Here is a 20,628-nt window from a genome sequence, read left to right as displayed (position 1 = left end):
TGTGTGAGCATGGCACAGGGGCAACAGTTCAGATCACTCACTCTAAGATGTCTTTCTCTCTCTCCTGCTGGGTAGCTTAGATATTGGAACCAGTAGGTGTAGCTATATGACATGAATTTAATTAAGTCTGGTATTGACTGTACTGTACTCTAGCTTTTGTATGATTGTCTATTATTCTCATCTATATACTGTCTGTTTACATCTATTGTGAAACGTGACCTAGGGAGAAGGTATGTCCCAAAGGTATCAGATTTGAATGTTCAATATTATTTTAATTTTAAGGTCTTACCCAATCAAAGTCAGTCTCCCCCTTTTATTTCAAATAAAGGTGGTAGGCTACAAGGTTATAGGCCTAACCCCCACCCCCATATGCTGTCTTTGATATATCATGTATTAATTAATCGATAGCTATGAAATATTAAACGCTTATCCCGAGGTTCAAGCATGACATTATTCATTTGCTATCATAATAATTGCCACACATCAACGGGGAGTGTCCTGTCGTCCCATTCATTTGTTCAATTGTTTGTTGGGTTTTAATTGGTCGACGTCCCTCGCATCGCTGCTCGAGTCTCGGAGGAGAGCGGAGCCAACCAAACAGAAGGCGAAGAAAGAGGAAGTGAAAACATCAGCACAATTTAGCGCTCAGGAGAAGGACAGAAAACACAGAACTGACTGACTGACTGTCTGTCTGTGACACAAACTCCGAACATCAGCGCTTTGGAACAGGATAAGTCCCCGCGCTTTGCCAGGTTGGTAAACATTCAAAATGTTCTTTGATTTAGCCTACACAGAAAGCATGCATTTGAGTTTTCTTTGCTTCTACGGATTTAGGCTACACGCTATTAAACACCTCGCTACTATTGCCAATGTTACTGCCAGTGTTACATTTGAGGTTATATACAGTAGCTTAGTCTGCGCGCCATGGAAATTGTATCAGTAGGCTACTTTTCAGCAGGAGTGTCCGCCAGTGGTTCTGGGCGCTGTTATGTTGATTGACACGCTTGCTCAAAACAACCCAGCCGCTCTTGAAGTTGGCTCGTTCGCCTCCAGTTTACAATTCCACCCTGAACACTGGACTTACCATGAAATAGGTCGTGTATGAAGTCGTGTGTTGTTGAAACACAAGTGGATAACTTGTTTACAAAATAGCTCTGTCCAGACTTTGTTCTGTAGCATACAGGGCAAGTTACAATATATCCTTGATCAGTTTAGATGTGTTATTTATAGGAATAAGAAGATTATTGAATGACTAGGCATACAATCGTATTTTTCTTTTAGTTATTAATCAAAGAGCTCAAACTTCCCTGGTTCAGCTTTGGCCACTGTAAACCTGAATTAACCTACAGGCTCATCTCCTCCTGCCTCCTATGTTTCCCTTGCACGTGGTTTTGAACATTTTTCACCTCCTTCAGATTGAGTTGCTTTTATTGTATGAGGGATATACGCAATGACCAGATATGGGAGGCACGCTATCAATTCAACCACATTCAATTCATTGCATTGCAATCAATGGCATTTTGGGAGTAATTGCAGGCTAGAAGCATCCAGTGGCAGCAGTTTGCCTGCAGATGTTTTCTCTATAGATGTTTTATTTATCCTATAGATGTTTTCTCTCTAGATGTTTTATTTATCCTATAGATGTTTTCTCTCTAGATGTTTTATTTATCCTATAGATGTTTTCTCTAGATGTTTTCTCTATCCTATAGACGTTTTCTCTAGATGTTTTCTCTATCCTATAGATGTTTTCTCTAGATGTTTTCTCTATCCAATAGATGATTTCTCTATAGATGATTTCTCTTGATTTCTCTATCCTATAGATCAGTGGTTCGCAAACATTTTATAGTCCCGTATTTTTTTGCTGCCACACACTATACGATATACATTTATTAAACATAAGAATGAGTGGGAAGTGACAAAGAGCTCTTAAAGGACGAGGGCACAAATAATAATAATCAATAATTTTACTCTTTATTTAACCATCTTACATAGAAAACCTTATTTGTTCATTGAAAATGGTGAATAACTCACCACAGGTTTTTTATTTATTTATTTCACCTTTATTTAACCAGGTAGGCAAGTTGAGAACAAGTTCTCATTTACAATTGCGACCTGGCCAAGATAAAGCAAAGCAGTTCGACAGATACAACGACACAGAGTTACACATGCAGTAAAACAAACATACAGTCAATAATACAGTATAAACAAGTCTATATACAATGTGAGCAAATGAGGTGAGAAGGGAGGTAAAGGCAAAAAAGGCCATGGTGGCAAAGTAAATACAATATAGCAAGTAAAACACTGGAATGGTAGTTTTGCAATGGAAGAATGTGCAAAGTAGAAATAAAAATAATGGGGAGCAAAATAAATTAAATACAGTTGGGAAAGAGGTAGTTGTTTGGGCTAAATTATAGGTGGGCTATCTGCAGGTGCAGTAATCTGTGAGCTGCTCTGACAGTTGGTGCTTAAATCTAGTGAGGGAGATAAGTGTTTCCAGTTTCAGAGATTTTTGTAGTTCGTTCCAGTCATTGGCAGCAGAGAACTGGAAGGAGAGGCGGCCAAAGAAAGAATTGGTTTTGGGGGTGACTAGAGATATACCTGCTGGAGCCTGTGCTACAGGTGGGAGATGCTATGGTGACCAGCGAGCTGAGATAAGGGGGGACTTTACCTAGCAGGGTCTTGTAGATGTCATGGAGCCAGTGTGTTTGGCGACGAGTATGAAGCGAGGGCCAGCCAACGAGAGCGTACAGGTCGCAATGGTGGGTAGTATATGGGGCTTTGGTGACAAAACGGATTGCACTGTGATAGACTGCATCCAATTTGTTGAGTAGGGTATTGGAGGCTATTTTGTAAATGACATAGCCAAAGTCGAGGATTGGTAGGATGGTCAGTTTTACAAGGGTATGTTTGGCAGCATGAGTGAAGGATGCTTTGTTGCGAAATAGGAAGCCAATTCTAGATTTAACTTTGGATTGGAGATGTTTGATATGGGTCTGGAAGGAGAGTTTACAGTCTAACCAGACACCACGTATTCTAAGTCAGAGCCGTCCAGAGTAGTGATGCTGGACAGGCGGGTAGGTGCAGGTAGCGATCGGTTGAAGAGCATGCATTTAGTTTTACTTGTATTTAAGAGCAATTGGAGGCCACGGAAGGAGAGTTGTATGGCATTGAAGCTTGCCTGGAGGGTTGTTAACACAGTGTCCAAAGAAGGGCCGGAAGTATACAGAATGGTGTCGTCTGCGTAGAGGTGGATCAGAGACTCACCAGCAGCAAGAGCGACCTCATTGATGTATACAGAGAAGAGAGTCGGTCCAAGAATTGAACCCTGTGGCACCCCCATAGAGACTGCCAGAGGTCCGGACAGCAGACCCTCCGATTTGACACACTGAACTCTATCAGAGAAGTAGTTGGTGAACCAGGCGAGGCAATCATTTGAGAAACCAAGGCTGTCGAGTCTGCCGATGAGGATGTGGTGATTGACAGAGTCGAAAGCCTTGGCCAGATCAATGAATACGGCTGCGAATTAATGTTTCTTATCGATGACGGTTAAGATATCGTTTAGGACCTTGAGCGTGGCTGAGGTGCACCCATGACCAGCTCTGAAACCAGATTGCATAGCAGAGAAGGTATGGTGAGATTCGAAATGGTCGGTAATCTGTTTGTTGACTTGGCTTTCGAAGACCTTAGAAAGGCATGGTAGGATAGATAGAGGTCTGTAGCAGTTTGGGTCAAGAGTGCCCCCCCCCCCCCCCTTTGAAGAGGGGGATGACCGCAACTGCTTTCCAATCTTTGGGAATCTCAGACGACACGAAAGAGAGGTTGAACAGGCTAGTAATAGGGGTGGCAACAATTTCGGCAGATAATTTTAGAAAGAAAGGGTCCAGATTGTCTAGCCCGGCTGATTTGTAGGGGGTCCAGATTTTTCAGCTCTTTCAGAACATCAGCTGAATGGATTTGGGAGAAGGAGACATGGGGAAGGCTTGGGCGAGTTGCTGTTGGGGGTGCAGTGCTGTTGACCGGGGTAGGAGTAGCCAGGTGGAAAGCATGGCCAGCCGTAGAAAAATGCTTATTGAAATTCTCAATTATGGTGGATTTATCAGTGTTGACAGTGTTTCCTATCTTCAGTGCAGTGGGCAGCTGGGAGGAGGTGTTCTTATTCTCCATGGACTTTACAGTGTCCCAGAACTTTTTTGAGTTAGTGTTGCAGGAAGCAAATTTCTGCTTGAAAAAGCTAGCCTTGGCTTTTCTAACTGCCTGTGTATAATGGTTTCTAGCTTCCCTGAACAGCTGCATATCAAGGTTAATGAGAAGGGTGTTCTTGAAAGGATGCTCTGCTATTTATTTCATTTGCGATTTTTAGAAATCGCTAACGTTGCGTTATGGTAATGAGCTTGAGGCTGTAGTTACGCTACCGCATACGGGTTTGGGCGGACTATGAGGTTAACTATTCATGAAAATCGCAAATGAAATGAAATAAATATGCCTGCTCTCAAGCTTAGCCTTTTGTTAACAACACTGCCATCTCAGATTTTCAAAATATGCTTCTCAACCATAGCAAAACAAGCATTTGTGTAACAGTATTGATAGCTAGCGTAGCATTTAGCGTTAGCATTCAGCAGGCAACATTTTCACAAAAACCAGAAAAGCATTCAAATAAAATAATTTACCTTTGAAGAACTTCGGATGTTTTCAATGAGGAGACTCAGTTAGATAGCAAATGTTCAGTTTGTCCAAAAAGATTCTTTGTATAGAAGAAATCGCTCCGTTTGGTACATCACGTTTGGCTACCAAAAAATCCAGAAAATTCAGTCATCAAAACGCCGAAATTTTTTCCAAATTAACTCCATAATATCGACTGAAACATGGCAAACGTTTAGAATCAATCCTCAAGGTGTTTTTCACATATCTCTTCGATGATATATCGTTTGTGGAAGTGTGCTTTCTCCTCTGAATCCCATGGGAAAATGCCTGCAGCTGAAGATTACGCACCAATTTAGACAAAGGACACCGGGCGGACACCTGGTAAATGTAGTCTCTTATGGCCAATCTTCCAATGATATGCCTACAAATACGTCACAATGCTGCAGACACCTTGGGGAAACGACAGAAAGGGCAGGCTCATTCCTGGCGCATTCACAGCCAAATAAGGAGCCAATGAAAAACAGAGCCTAAAAAATTCTGCTCATTTCCTGTTTGAAGTTTCATCTTGGTTTCGCCTGTAGCATCAGTTCTGTGGCACTCACAGATAATATCTTTGCAGTTTTGGAAACGTCAGTGTTTTCTTTCCAAAGCTGTCAATTATATGCATAGTCGAGCATCTTTTTGTGACAAAATATTGCGCTTAAAACGGGCACTTTTTTTAATCCAATAATGAAATAGCGCTCCCATAGGTTGAAGAGGTTAACAAAGTTAAATGGCGCCGGAGGGTAGGGCTGCCGTCTTATCGGCTCTCAACCAATCATGCTATTTTGTTAGTTTTTTTCAAATTGTTCGTAACTTGTTTTGTACATAATTTTGCTGCTACTGTCTCTTATGACCGAAAAGAGCTTCTGGACATCAGAACTGGGATTACTCACCTCAATTTGGACGAGGAGTTCTTCTTCAATGAGTCTGAAGCAAGGGATATACTACAGACACCCAACCAGGCCCGATCCCCGTGACCCGCTGGAGAAGTAAACAGAGATTTCAAGGCAAAAGATCCGGGTGCCTTGCGAGTATCAGGCGACGGTGGCTAATTTGCCCTTGCCTTCCATTCTGCAAGCTAACGTTCAATCACTGGGAAATAAATGGGATGAACTGAAAGCTCGTATATCCTACCAACTGGACATTAATAACTGTAATGTCTTATGTTTCACTGAGTCGTAGCTGAACGACGACATTAAGAACATAGCGGGTTATGCACTCTATCGACAAGACAGAACAGGAGCCTCTGGTGAGACACGGGGCTTTACTGCAGGGAAACTTCAATCAGTTTTACTGAATTTCTATCAACATGTTAAATGTGCAACCAGAGGTGAAAAAAATTCTACACCACCTTTACTCCACACACAGAGACACATGCAAAGCTCTCCCTCACCGTCCATTTGGCAAGTCTGACCATAACTCTATCCTCCCGATTCCAGCTTACAAGCAAACATTTTAACCAGGAAGCAAGTGACTCGGTCTATTAAAAAAGTGGTCAGATGAAGCAGATGCTAAACTAAGGGACTGTTTTGCTAGCACAGACTGGAATATGTTCTGAGATTCTTCCGATGGCATTGAGGAGTACACCACATCAGTCACTGGCTTTATCAATAAGTGCATCGAGGACGTCGTCCCCACAGTGACTGTACGTACATACCCTACCCCATGGAGCAGGTTGAGAGCTCAAGGTCCTTTGGTGTCCACATCACCAACAAACTAACATGGTCCAAGCACATCAAGACAGTTGTGAAGAGGGCACAACAAAACCTGTTCCCCCTCAGGAGACTGAAAATAAGATTTGGCATGGGTCCTCAAATCCTCAAAAGGTTTTACAGCTGCACCATTCAGAGCATCCTGACGTGTTGCATCACTGCCTGGTACGGCAACTGCTCGGACTCCGACCGCAAGGCACTACAGAGGGTAGTGCGTACGGCCCCGTACATCACCGGGGCCAAGCTTCCTGCCACCCAAGATCTCTATACCAGGCGGTGTCAGAGGAAGGCCCTACAAATTGTCAAATACTCCAGCCACCCTAGTCATAGACTGTTCTCTCTGCTACTGCACGGCAAGCGGTACCAGTGCACCAAGTCTAGGTCCAAGAGGCTTCTAAACAGCTTCTACCCCCGAGCCATAAGACTCCTGAACATCTAATCGAATGGCTACCCAGTCTATTTTCACCCCCCCCTCCCCACACACTGTTGCTATTCTCTGTTATTATCTATGCATAGCCACTTTAATAACCCTACCTACATGTACATAATTACCTCCACCGGTGCCCCCGCACATTGACACACTGACTCTGAACCGGTACCCCCTGTATGTAGCCCCGCTATTGTTATGTTCTGCTGCCCCTTAATTATTCGTTTTTCTTATCGCTAACTTTTTTTTGGTATTGAAACTGCATTGTTGGTTTAGGGCTTGTAAGTTAGCATTTCTCTGTAAGGTCTACACTTGTTGTATTTGATGCATGTGGCAAATAAAATGTGATTTGATTTGAAAACGTCTTTCAAGCTGTCAGGCATTCCAGTGTACCCAAGTGGTGTCGGGTGCAACTGCTTGCACGTGCATTACCACTCCACTATTTCTCCTTGTCATGGCTTTTGCGCCATAAGTATAGATACCAACACATCTTGACCACCAATGTCCATTTGATGTCACAAAGCTGTCCAGTACTTTAAAAATGATCCTCTCCTGTTCTGGGTATCAGTGGTTTGCAGAAGAGGATGTCTTCCTTAATTGACCCCCCATAAACGTAATGGACATATACCAGGAGCTGTGCCAGGCCCGCCACGTCTCTTGACTCATCCAGCTGTAACGCATAGATTTCACTGGCTTCTATGCAAAGTTGTAGTTGTTTCAAAACATCTCCTGCCACGTCACTGATGCGTGAAGTCATTGTCTATAGTTTTTATGGCCTTTTCCCCCAGCATTGTCCCAGCCATATCCGTGTCAGCAGGAATAATTAAGTCCTCCACAATAGTATGAGGCTTGCCTGTCCCAGCCACTCAGTAACTCACCATATAAGACGCTTCTAGCCCCTTCTTATTAATGGTATCTGTTGCTTTTATACATGTCTTACTACTCGAAAGTCGTCTTAATTCTTGCTCAAACTCCTGTGGCTTATTTTTCGAATTGTCGTATTTCGTTTCTAAATGTCTGCACAAGAGTGGTTTCATCGAGTTGTGAGAGTACTTTTGCACATATAACACACTGTGGCTGAGGAAAGGCACTACTCCCAATATAAGTGAACCCCAAATCAATGTCGTTCTCAGCATAGTTGCACCTCTTCGATGGTCCAACGTCTCTGTCTGTTGTTCGGTGCTTTCCCGGTTAAGGGGGCAGTAGCTTGGTGCTTTCCCGGTTAAGGGGGCAGTAGCTCTTCGGCTGCATCAGATTCTCAACTGTCAGTGTCCATGCTAGCTGGGCTACCAACAAATCTATTATGAATTACTGATGCTAGCATTGGATGTGCATCCTGGAAGCAGAACAACTTGTCGTCGACAGGTGCAGGTATAGTATTGCTGGTAGTAGCAGTACTATCAGTAGAGCTCTTATGTGCCTTACTAAATAGACTGATTGAGAATTGTGATTTACAATTTATTTGGCGTACCCCCGATAGTTTGGGAATACCCGCTATAGAGGAATTCTCTATCCTATAGATGTTTTCTCAAGATGTTTTCTCTATCCTATCTCTATATACAGTGCCTTGCGAAAGTATTCGGCCCCCTTGAACTTTGCGACCTTTTGCCACATTTCAGGCTTCAAACATAAAGATATAAAACTGTATTTTTTTGTGAAGAATCAACAACAAGTGGAACGACATATTTATTGGATATTTCAAACTTTTTTAACAAATCAAAAACTGAAAAATTGGGCGTGCAAAAGGTCGCAAAGTTCAAGGGGGGCGAATACTTTCGCAAGGCACTGTATGTTAATTTTATAGATGTTTATTGTATCCTATAGATATTTTCTCTATAGATGTTTTCTCCATCCTATAGATTGGATCATTATCTTGAAAAAATGACACACACACCAATCCTATGTTTTCGGAGCTGCTTCGTCTGACTGAGTGTGTGTGACAGTAGTATGTTCCCAGCTATGATGATCTCAGAGACCTCTTCACAGAGGGCAGTGCAGCCCCTCATCCATGTTCCGTTAACCAGAAGAGAAGTGTGTGTGACAGTAGTATGGCCCAAGCTTTGATGATCTCAGAGACCTCTTCACAGAGGGCAGTGCAGCCCCTCATCCATGTTCTGTTAACCAGAAGAGAAGTGTGTGTGTGACAGTAGTATGGCCCCAGCTATGATGATCTCAGAGACCTCTTCACAGAGGGCAGTGCAGCCCCTCATCCATGTTCCGTTAACCAGAAGAGGTGTGTCTGTGTGTGTGTGTGTTGTGATGGCACAGCAGCAGGAATGCCCGTTTCATCATGTCCTATTGATATAAACACACCGAAGATACTGGCTCCCTCCAAGTTTGGCTGCCAGGGATTATGGGTGTCAGGACTGTGGTAGACAGATGTGACTGTATTGAAAATATTTATGGCGTATCATTGGATATCAAGGCCAGTGTAGACTATCCCTTGTATTGATATTGGCCTTGCCTTGTACTGAGTTCCTCAAAGATGCCACCCGATTCTTAATTCCTCGGTTACATATCAGTGGTATCTACATTTTCTGCCTTATTGGGTTTAGGATTGAGCTAATTGCCTGATTTGATTAAGTTGTAGTCTTACAGTATGCATTCATCTAACAGAGTACAATACGTTGTCACAATTGATGTGGTGTCACTTGATGCCTCCATACATCTACACAACAATGTAGTCATATAACCTATTCCTAAATCTACTATGTGTGTGTTTGTTTTTACTAACTCTTCTTCACACCAGGACCAGTGTGTCCAGCCTGGAAAGCCTTGACTAGCAGTCCAGAAGTGATGTGTCAGTAGAATATCATCCCTTTTTATAGACCCCTGAAGAACAGTATGACAAAGAAATTGAACACACAGGGAAAATACTATTTTAATGGTCATAGCAAGCCCCTGCTCGATTCTCGATTTGCCCAAATAAACATTTCTAAACCCCTAAGGGGTCTTTAAATGAAAATGACACAAAGTTAATAGTATTTAGAAGTGAATTGTTTCCAGCTTTGGTTTTTCCCCTCACATTTATCCCAGTATAAGCCTCATTGATGAAGAGGAATTACGTTAAAGGGCAGTATCTTTTGTTTTAAATCTAGAGATGAATAATCTAGAGATTTTTATTTATTTAACTAGGCAAGTCAGTTAAGAACAAATTCTTATTTACAATGACGGCCTACCTCGGCCAAACCCTAACGGCGCTGGGCCAATTGTGCGCCGCCCTATGGGACTCCCAATCACGGCCCGGTTGTGATACAGCCTTGAATCGAACCAGGGTCTGTAGTGATGCCTCTAGCACTGAGATGCGGTGTCTTAGACCACCGCGCCAGTCAGGAGATCAAGGTCTGCACTTTCTGAGTAGGAGTGTTGATCTAGGATCAAGTCCCGCCTGTCCATAATAATCTGATTCATTATGACCTAAAATGCTAAACTGTTCCCAAATCAGCACTCACATTCAGAGATGCTTGATACATATGGGCCCAGATTAGGTTGCAGACTGAAAGGAGATCGTTCCAAGGGAGCATGGTTCATTCAGATTCACCACGTGCCTGGGTGCACATAAATTACTCTGAAGTTTGGCACCCTCTCACCTCCAACTATGGCAATTTATGAGTAGAAAACCTCGCCTGGCATCTCTCTCTCTCTCTCGTTCTTGCTGAGGTATGTAAATTGTTGTCCTATTGATGTATTCCTCGCTTGCTATTTGTTCATCTTAATGGTTTCCCCCACCAGAAGTCCTGTCTAAAGCCTCCAGTTGCCGCCTGTCAAACTTTTTTGACTCAAACTTCACTGTCTTTTTTTACCTCGCTGGGTTGGCAGTGTTTAATACCTTAAACATCCAATTTATAATCCTTTAATCTGTTAGTAAATCTCTCCTAGGCTCGACATGTCCTCATGTAGTTTAAGGTTGAATTGATTCGATGTTCCATTTTAAGATTTCTGTATCCATGTGTTTTAATGGCTCCCTGCAGTATTACAGCGTTAATTGAAAAGCAGGTAAGTGTAAATGAAGGTGTTATACTCTAAAGTAACACACACACACACACACACACACACACACACACACACACACACAGAGTTTGAGATGAGGTGATGCTAATCCAGTCATTTGTAGTATAAATATGTGATGCAACCACTGAATACACAATGAACCTCTTGTCTTGTGACAGTTATTAATATTATACCACAGAAGCACTGTCTTAAGGGAATGGCAGAACTGTAAGGATATGGGCTCACTGCGTTTATATTCTTCTGTTGTACAGTCGTGGCCAAAAGTTTTGAATTACACATTCAATTCCACAAAGTTTGCTGCTTCAGTGTCTTTAGATATTTTTGTCAGATGTTACTATGGAATACTGAAGTATAATTACAAGCATTTCATAAGTGTCAAAGGCTTTTATTGACAATTACATGAAGTTGATGCAAAGAGTCAATATTTGCAGTGTTGACCCTTCTTTTTCAAGACCTCTGCAATCTGCCCTGGCATGCTGTCAGGACTACCTGACATGATGACTCCTTGCTCTCCCCAGTCCACCTGGCCATGCTGCTGCTCCAGTTTCAACTGTTCTGCCTGTGATGATTATTATTATTTGACCATGCTGGTCATTTATGAACTTTTGAACATCTTGGCCATGTTCTGTTATAATCTCCACCCGGCACAGCCAGAAGAGGACTGGCCACCCCACATAGCCTGGTTCCTCTCTAGGTTTCTTCCTAGGTTTTGGCCTTTCTAGGGAGGTTTTCCTAGCCACTGTGCTTCTACACCTGCATTGCTTGCTGTTTGGGGTTTTAGGCTGGGTTTCTGTACAGCACTTTGAGATATCAGCTGATGTACATATAAATACATTGGATTTGATCCTGACTGATGGCGGCCCATTCTTGCATAATCAATGCTTGGAGTTTGTCAGAATTTGTGGGTTTTTGTTTGTCCACCTGCCTCTTGAGGATTGACCACATTCTCAATGGGATTAAGGTCTGGGGAGTTTCCTGGCCATGGACCCAAAATATCGATGTTTTGTTCCTCGAGCCACTTAGTTATCACTTTTGCCTTATGGCAAGGTGCTCCATCATGCTGGAAAATGCATTGTTCATGTTCACCAAACTGTTCCTGGATGGTTGGGAGAAGTTGCTCTCGGAGGGTGTGTTGGTACCATTCTTTATTCATGGCTGTGTTCTTAGGCAAAATTGTGAGTAAGTCCACTCCCTTGGCTGAGAAGCAACCCCACACATGAATGGTCTCAGAATGCTTTACTGTTGGCATGACACAGGACTGATGGTAGCGCTCAACTTGTCTTCTCCAGACAAGCTTTTTTTCTGGATGCCCCAAACAATCAGAAAGGGGATTCATCAGAGAAAATGACTTTACCCCAGTCCTCAGCAGTCCAATCCCTGTACATTTTGCAGAATATCAGTCTGTCCCTGATGTTTTTCCTGGAGAGAAGTGGCTTCTTTGCTGCCCTTCTTGACACCAGGCCATCCTCCAAAAGTATTTGCCTCACTGTGCGTGCAGATGCACTCACACCTGCCTGCTGCCATTCCCACAGCTGAATCCACTTTAGGAGACGGTCCTGGCACTTGCTGGACTTTCTTGGGTGCCCTGAAGCCTTCTTCACAACAATTGAACCGCTCTCCTTGAAGTTCTTGATGATCCGATAAATGGTTGATTTAGGTGCAATCTTACTGGCAGCAATATCCTTGCTTGTGAAGCCCTTTTTGTGCAAAGCAATGATGACGGCACATGTTCCCTTGCAGGTATCCATGGTTGACAGAGGAAGAACAATGATTCCAAGCACCACCCTCCTTTTGATGCTTCCAGTTGTTATTCGAACTCAATCAGCATGACAGAGTGATCTCCAGCCTTATCCTCGTCAACACTCACACCTGTGTTAACGAGAGAATCACTGACATGTCAGATGGTCCTTTTGTGGCAGGGTTGAAATGCAGTGGAAATGTTTTTGAGATTCAGTTTATTTGCATGGCAAAGAGGGACTTTGCAATTAATTGCAATTCATCTGATCACTCTTCAAAACATTCTGGAATATAAGCAAATTGCCATCATACAAACTGAGGCAGCAGACTTTGACACACATTAATTTTCATTCTCAAACTTTTAGCCACGGCTGTACTCTGATCAGTTCTTGAGATCATTGTTTGTACTCTTCAGTAAGTAAGTACTCTTCTGTAATCTGTACTGAGACCAGAGGACTGAGCCTGATTTGAGGGCAACGAAGCCCCCTCAAGTAGGTTTGACATTGTTATGGTTCAGCCAGCTCAGAGTTTTTAAACTGTTAAGTGATAGTATTCACTTTGTCCCCTAACAGATTATTTACTATCACTTAACATTCAAGCTGTACTCAAGAAGACTTAGGTTCTAATGAGTTGAGTGTTAATCAGATGTTCCTGTCTATTTAGTATCCCACCACCACATACCATCCCTCCCCACAGATATTTGAACAAGTTCGCTAACCGATAGTTATTGATTTGGTCTACCTCTTTCCAGCTGTCTGTGGAAAAGCTTGTACAGTATGTAGCCTTTTTGAGTTTTGGTATTTAGTTCCCTGTTACTATGAACCAGTCAGATTAACATTTTAGTGTTTGGAATGTATCTAAGTATAGCCTGGATGGGTGCAGATGTGTTTTTTGTCTCTCGTTGTGTGTGCATTGGAGTGTGGTGTGAGTGTGTCCGGATGGTGTTGGATGTGTTGATTATATTTCTCTCTGTTATACAGGTCATCTCCAGCAGCTGGAGCATGCTGGTGTTCACACAGGTTAGCTCCAGCTGTGGACTCACTGTGTTTCCTCTACTACTGGTTTCACAGGATGGGTCACTGCTCACCTACTGCTGCGCTTTATGGATCCACCTTATTCTCCTCATGCTCTCGTCGTTCTCCACATAAAAATATTATGATGTGGACTTCTGATGCTCAGTAATGCTTGCACACTCGTGTGCACGGATCAGTTGGAAATCCAACCGTGATCCTGATGGCTTGCTCGGAGTCAACAGCCGGTGTAAAAATTCACCCCTCTGATGCGAAGACACTGTCTACGAGAAGCCTTCTGCTACTGTATAGCTCCTGTCAGTGTTTCACCTCCTTTTCAGGTGAGGCACAAAGGCCCCCAAAACAAAATCCAAACCCCCTGGCACCAAACTATCTAGCCTGCTTTTGTTTGTCTATATACTATGGTATTTATGGTATGTTAACTTCTTAATGATCCCGTTGCACGATTTGACAACACCCAGTGAAATAGAACAGAGCAGCACGGCTGGCCCCTAAATGTACAGAGATGATATGCATGTAAATCTCACATGGCTCAAAGTGGAGGAGATAATGACTTCGTCACTACTTGTTTGCAAGACATGCCACCAAAGGTCTCTTCACAATCCCCAAGTCAAGAACAGACTATGGGAGGCGCACATTACTACATCGAGCCATGGCTACATGGAACTCTTCCACATCAGGTAACTGATGCAAGCAGTAGAATCAGATTTTAAAAACAGATAAAAATATACCTTATTGAACAGCGGGGACTGTGAAGAGACACATACACATGATAAGACATGCACTCTACACACGTACACATGGATTTTGTATTGTAGATATGTGATAGTAGAGTAGTGGCCTGAGGGATCACACTTAATGTATCTAATGGCCATCCTTAATAAATACAATTCAAATTTGGTGTTTAGTTGATGATTGTGGAAAACGCAGTCTCAGGCTCCGCTCCAAAATCTCCCATAATTGTTCAATTGGGTTTAGATCTGGCGACTGAGACGGCCATGGCATATGGCTTACATCGTTTTCACGCTCATCAAACCATTCAGTGGCCACTCGTGCCCTATGGATGGAGGCATTTTCATCCTGGAAGAGACCACTCCCATTACGATAGAAATTATTCACCATTGGTTGATGGTGATCACTCAGAATGGCTGATTTATTTATTGGTGTTTACCATGCCAGGAACATATACCACACGCCATAATAGATCCGCCAGATAGCCCAATGGAGAGCACTACATCACTCTCTACACTGTAGCACTGCCGTGTGTGTGTGTGCGCACACACGTCTCTCCCTCCCTGCCTGCTCCCTGTCCATGCAGCATAGACGTGGCATGTGAGTCACAGCTCTCCTCTCCTCGGTCTGTCGCGCTCGCTCGCTCTCTCCCTTCCTGCCTGCCGCTCACAGCACAGGTCTTATCAAAGCCTGCCCCTGATGGGAGAGGACAGCACATGGATGGATGGATCGTGAGCTGAACTGGAAATAAAGCAAGGCGTTAGATTGGATGGAGGGAGAGATGGCTGGATCAGTTTGCTCGGTTTCTAAGAAACCATGAGCTCTCTTGCTCTCTCTCTGCCTCTCACTCCTTCCTTCCGTCCTTCCTCCCTCCCTTGGCTGACCCTCTTGTTATCTCTTTGATCTGTTTCTCATTTCTACTCCAGTACGGTCTGACTATGCAAATGTATGGAGCCGTAGCCTAATGAAACAGCACTGTGTACGGAAACCGAATTGATGTGCTCCTTTTTACCACATCAAGGAAAGAATGTTGCATAAGGCCTCCATTTTTTTTAATAATTATGAGATAAAAGGGGGATAGGAGAGATGTTTGATTTGAAAGAGACTAATATTTGAGAAATATTGTGTAGATTGGTTTTAAGGATGTAGCAATAGCTAAGTTAACTCTGCAGATTTTAATTTCTATACACTGATTAGGTTGTCAAATTTGCTTTCTCTGTGAGAGATCCTATCATACCTCAGTGGTAATTAACTGGAGGTGTGGCGATCTTTACTGACTGGGAATTCTAGATGCCAGTAAAACTGGATAAGACTCTTACTGTGCGTGTGTGTGTTATGATGTTGTGGTGGAGTCATGTTCCCAGGGCAGTGATACACTCACTATCTTTCTTGTCTTGTTGACTGTCATTCATCACAGGCTGACCTTGAGTTTAACAACAACTCACAGAACCAGGAATCTGATTGTCAGATGATAAAGAATCAAGAAAAATAGGTGTCCCAAATGGCACCCTATTCACTAAAAAGTGCACTACTTTTGACCCTATTCACTATATAGTGCACTACTTTTGACGAAGGCCCAGAGAGCTTTGGTCAAAAGTAATGCACTATGTACAGTGCCTTCGGAAAGTATTAAGACCTCTTGACTCTCTCTCAACATTTTGTTAGGTTACAGCCTTGTTCTAAAATTGATTAAATTATACATTTATACACAATACTCCATAATGACAAAGCTAAAACAGGGTTTAAAATGTAAATTAAAAACCAGAAATACTTTATTTACATAAGCATTCAGACCCTTTACTATGAGACACGAAATTGAGCTCCGGTGCATCCTGTTTCCATTGATCATCCATGAGCTGTTTCTACAACTTGGAGCCCACCTGTGATAAACTCAATTGATTGGAGATGTTTTGGGGGGTGTAACAAACAATTTAATCCATTTTAGAATAAGGCTCTAATTTAACAAAATGTTAAAGTCAAGGGGTCTTAATAGGATACCAATTGGGACGCTCGCAGAATCTGTGGTATTCTCGCAGAATCTGTGGTATTCTCGCAGAATCTGTGGTATTCTCTAAATTTTTAGCAGAACCCAGATATAAGGACCTATCTTTTACAATGGAGTTTAGAGAGAATACAGACATTATCGTTGGCAGCATCAGATCCCCCTATAAACAATGGATTACATTCCTACAACCACAGTCCGACAGGCTCATTCATGTCTGTATCTTAACTAGAGAAGACTGCTCAAAACACGGCAGGGGCTGGGTCTCAAACAGCATTTTCGTTAGCCGGTAATTGCTTGCTTTTGGCCCAAAAAGAAAAGCCGATAAATAGCATTGTTGCCAAATTGACTGGAAGAAAAAACAATGGTTAACAGGCTATCAGTGTGTCACCCACTACTTTACAATGTGATCTGGAGGCAGTATGCGTTTTGAAATCATACTTAGTTGTTTGAAACCTGAATGTTGTACTTAATATTATGAGGCATGTTATTATATTTTATGAAGACGTGAGTTTCAACTTTCGAGAAGCGTACAATTTATCCTACCATTTATACCGATCTGCATGCCAGTTATGATTTTCATCTATGCATTTTCGTGTAAAAGTTTCATTTCAATAATAACGTTTTCGTTTCTCAAAATCATTGTCAAGAGGTTAATCATAAAAATCTTAATTTAAAATGATACAAATATAAAAGTTAAAATTAAACTAATGCGAGAGCAGCAGCCTCTGCCATGTGGACACATTGATGCACAGTGACTATTGGCTACTACATTACCTAAATGAGCGTATGGAACTAACTCCGATATGGCCCATGCAGCCGTTGGCCTCTCACTTTCATTTGTCAACCAAGTAAAAAACATAAGGCCGACCAAATATAAACTGTTTAAAATATACTGATGAAAATTCCAGTTCTTTCAATCACATTATTCTCTTTACCTAACCTTTTTCCCTCCCTCTTCTATCTGTCTTGACTTGAGCAATTTTTGTGAAGTGCAACATTGATTTGATACAATCAACTGGATCCAGCACTACACTGTAGCTAGTGAACTTGCAACATTGTATCAACTATAGTCTATTCCGGGCCCTCAGATTTTCCTGCAGTGAGCTCAGGACAGACAACTGATTTTGCACAAGGGAAAGGTATTTTATGACATTTCCACTGGATATATGGGATCATCAGATGGCGTTGTGATTATCGAGGGGGAGATTGTTGGAAATATTTTTTAAATAGGCCAACTGTGAGGAACTATTAGGCTACACACCCCTCTTTTTCTTGTCTCAACATATTAAATTCTACTCAAAACGCAGTATCTTCACACTTGTTTTAGATGCTTTTCACTAACAACCGCACCTCAATATTCAGCTATGCCTTTTGCCACTAGCGCTGCCTATGAAAGACTTCCTCATTTTCCATTTCTCTCCTGTTCTACTGGTTTTCATGTAACTTTCTTTCGTTGTCCAGAATCCAAAGACCCAATCCTAGTCATATTAGCAACCCATCGTCGTTGTTGCATCTATAGATTCACCCTCTTTCTAAGTTTCTAACAGAGATTTTCATATCTGTCATATTTCGTCCGCATCAGGTGTGTTGATTAGAATGTTGTTTTCCAGCTAATTGCATTTTTTGGCAAATGATTGAAAATGACATTTTATTGGCTGCTTCATTACAGGAGATGTGTGTTCTGTTAAGATGAATTACCATAATCTAAATGTGATTTCTGTCATTGAGCACCATGGCGTGACACCCTTATGGGTTAACTTAGCCTTATGATGCTTTTGGGAAACCGGGCCCAGGTCTCTGGTCAAAAGTAGTGGCCTATATAGGGAATAGGTTGCAATTTTGGATGCAAACTCAAGAAAAGACCATCTGTCTGTTGTTGACTGTTTTGTTGTGTCATGGCTGACATTGAATTTCAAAGTAAATGGGAAAACTCAAGGACGTTCAGATTTGCCACATACTCTCATCTCTTTGTCTGTATTGCTCTCTCTCGTAACTGACCTGGTCAGTCTCTCTCTCTCTCTCTCTCTCTCTCTCTGAAAACAACAGATTGCCTCTAGAGCTTCTCTTAATGCAGCGACACACAACTCCCTTTGGTTTATGGCTCCCAGTTACTGACCCTTGGGACTCTTTAGCCTAGCTAGCTGACCAGTTCCATACAGTGCTTTCAGAAAGTATTCTTACCCGGCTTCCGGTGATGCAACTTAGGAAATAAGTTAGCAGCAGCAAAAGAACCCTCATTTTGTGAGCTGATAAAGGAAGAATTGTGCGAGGTGCTCACAGGCTTATGAGAGGAACTTTGAGAAGATTTGAGAAAATAACTACCGTAATTTCCAGACTATAAGCCGCTACTTTATTCCCACGCTTTGAACCTCGCGGTTTATACAATGATGCGGCTAATTTATGGATTTTTCCCGCTTTCACAAGATTCATGCCGCCAAAAAACTGAGCACCGTCACATAATGTGACGTAAATCGAGCGCGCTCAAACTTCCCATCATTCTGATTACGGTAGTAATTTTGTCACCCTCATGGCAAAGACGCAGAGAAATGCATATGATGCAGCTTTCAAGTTGAAGGCAATTGATCTGGCTGTTGGAAAAGGAAATAGAGCTGCTGCATATGGGAGCTTGGCCTTAATGAGTCGATGATAAGATGTTGGAAACAGCAGCTTGAGGAACTGACTCAGTGCAAAAAGACAACAAAAGCTTTCAGAGGGAAGAAAAGCAGATGGCCCAAAGTATTTGCAGCCACTCGACATCAGTGTAAATCGTACATTTAAGGTGGAGCTCCGTGTTCAGTGGGAGGCTTGGATGACAAGTGAGGACAAGTCCTTCACTAAAACGGGCCGCAGGCGAAGAGCAACTTATGGTCAAGTCTGCCAGTGGGTCCTGACAGCGTAGAGCATTGTCGTCAAAAAATCCACTATCAACGGGTTTTGAAAGGCTGGACTGCTGCGTGTTGAAGGGGCAGCATGAGCTCAGCGGGGTACTTGCCTCCGGATGAAAGTGACGAGAGCGACAATGAAAACGATCCAACATCGGATGAAGCAATTCTGAGGCTATTCAACTCCGACACCGAAGGAGATTACTTCAGTGGTTTCAGTGCACAGGAGGAGGAAGATGGTGACCAATGACTTTCTTGGTAGGCTACTGTTTTAATTTTTGTTACAAGCCGTGTTTCGTTTAAAGGCTGTGTAAAGTTAATTTGTTTCAATGTACCGGTAGGCACCTGCGGCTTATAGACATGTGCGGCTTATGTACAAAATACATATTTTTTAAATAATTCAGTGGGTGGGGTTTATATTCAGGTGCGCTTAATAGTCCAGCAATTACGGTAAATGAGTTCAAGAAGGACATTAACCAGAAACTTGAAGAAAACAAAGAAGAACTTCACAGTATATCTACAAGAATGGGGGACGCAGAACGGGGCATTGGGGAAACGAACACTTTGAACTCGGCAGTCAAGGTAATACTTGAACAGTCATTGAAAAACCAACACACACTACAGGCAAAAGTGACTGAACTCGAAGGTTTCTCACGTCGAAACAACATTAGACTTTAAAACATAGTAGAGTGCGCAGAAAAATACTCTATGCCCAAATTCGTGGAGGGTCTATTCAAAGACATACGAGTGTTCTTTGATCATGACTACGTGGGAGAGATACTGAAAAGGAAAGAATACATCCCCATTAAGAAAGCACTTAAAGAGAAGGGTATACGCTTCCAAACACCATTCCCGGCAAAAATGTGGGTAATTCTGGAGAATGGCCTGGTTACATATGAGCATGCAGGCGAGGCGGCTGAGGATCTGAAGTCTAGGGGTATCCCAGTGGAGTATACCGCCAGGAGAAAGGCGACATCACCAGCGGAAAGACTCGCGCAAGCTCTCCCATGGATCGTTGTCGACAAGCAGGGTCATGGAGAAAGAGCGACACCATCTCGGTGAGAGGATGTTCACATCCGAGAGAGACTCAGGCATTTCCAACGGGAAGATGTAGACACTGAACCGGATTTAACAGAATTAATAGTTACCACGAGCTGTTAAGACTTTGGGTTGTTATGGTTGACATTGCAATAGTTAAACATCTCCCCTATTTTCCCCCAATGCTGAACAAGGGTGAGTAGCCAAAAGTCTGTGTTCTTTACGAACACACTAAGTAGCGTCACGGTAATAACATATATATTAGCTGAGGATTAATGACACATTGACAACGGGGTGACAGAAGGGCATATCAAGGGGAGGATTCATGATAAGCAAGCATGACCGATATAGTTTTCACTTGTAATTAACC

At 42.6% G+C, this 20,628-nt stretch overlaps 1 protein-coding gene across 1 annotated transcript in view; it reads left to right on the top strand.

Moving 5' to 3' along the window:
* Positions 1-602: 602 nt before the first annotated feature.
* Positions 603-20,628, top strand: part of LOC115131252 (engulfment and cell motility protein 1-like) — a 231,846-nt gene continuing 211,820 nt past the window's right edge. Inside the window, exon 1 of the mRNA XM_065020322.1 lies at positions 603-752. The gene's annotated coding sequence lies outside the window, so the exon portion shown is untranslated. The remainder of the gene's footprint in view (positions 753-20,628) is intronic.

The sequence above is a fragment of the Oncorhynchus nerka genome, linkage group LG7, assembly GCF_034236695.1.
Source record: "Oncorhynchus nerka isolate Pitt River linkage group LG7, Oner_Uvic_2.0, whole genome shotgun sequence".
Taxonomy (NCBI): Eukaryota; Metazoa; Chordata; class Actinopteri; order Salmoniformes; family Salmonidae; genus Oncorhynchus; species Oncorhynchus nerka.
The sequence above is the reverse complement of the archived record's forward strand: the minus strand, read 5'-3'. Positions and strand labels throughout refer to the sequence as shown.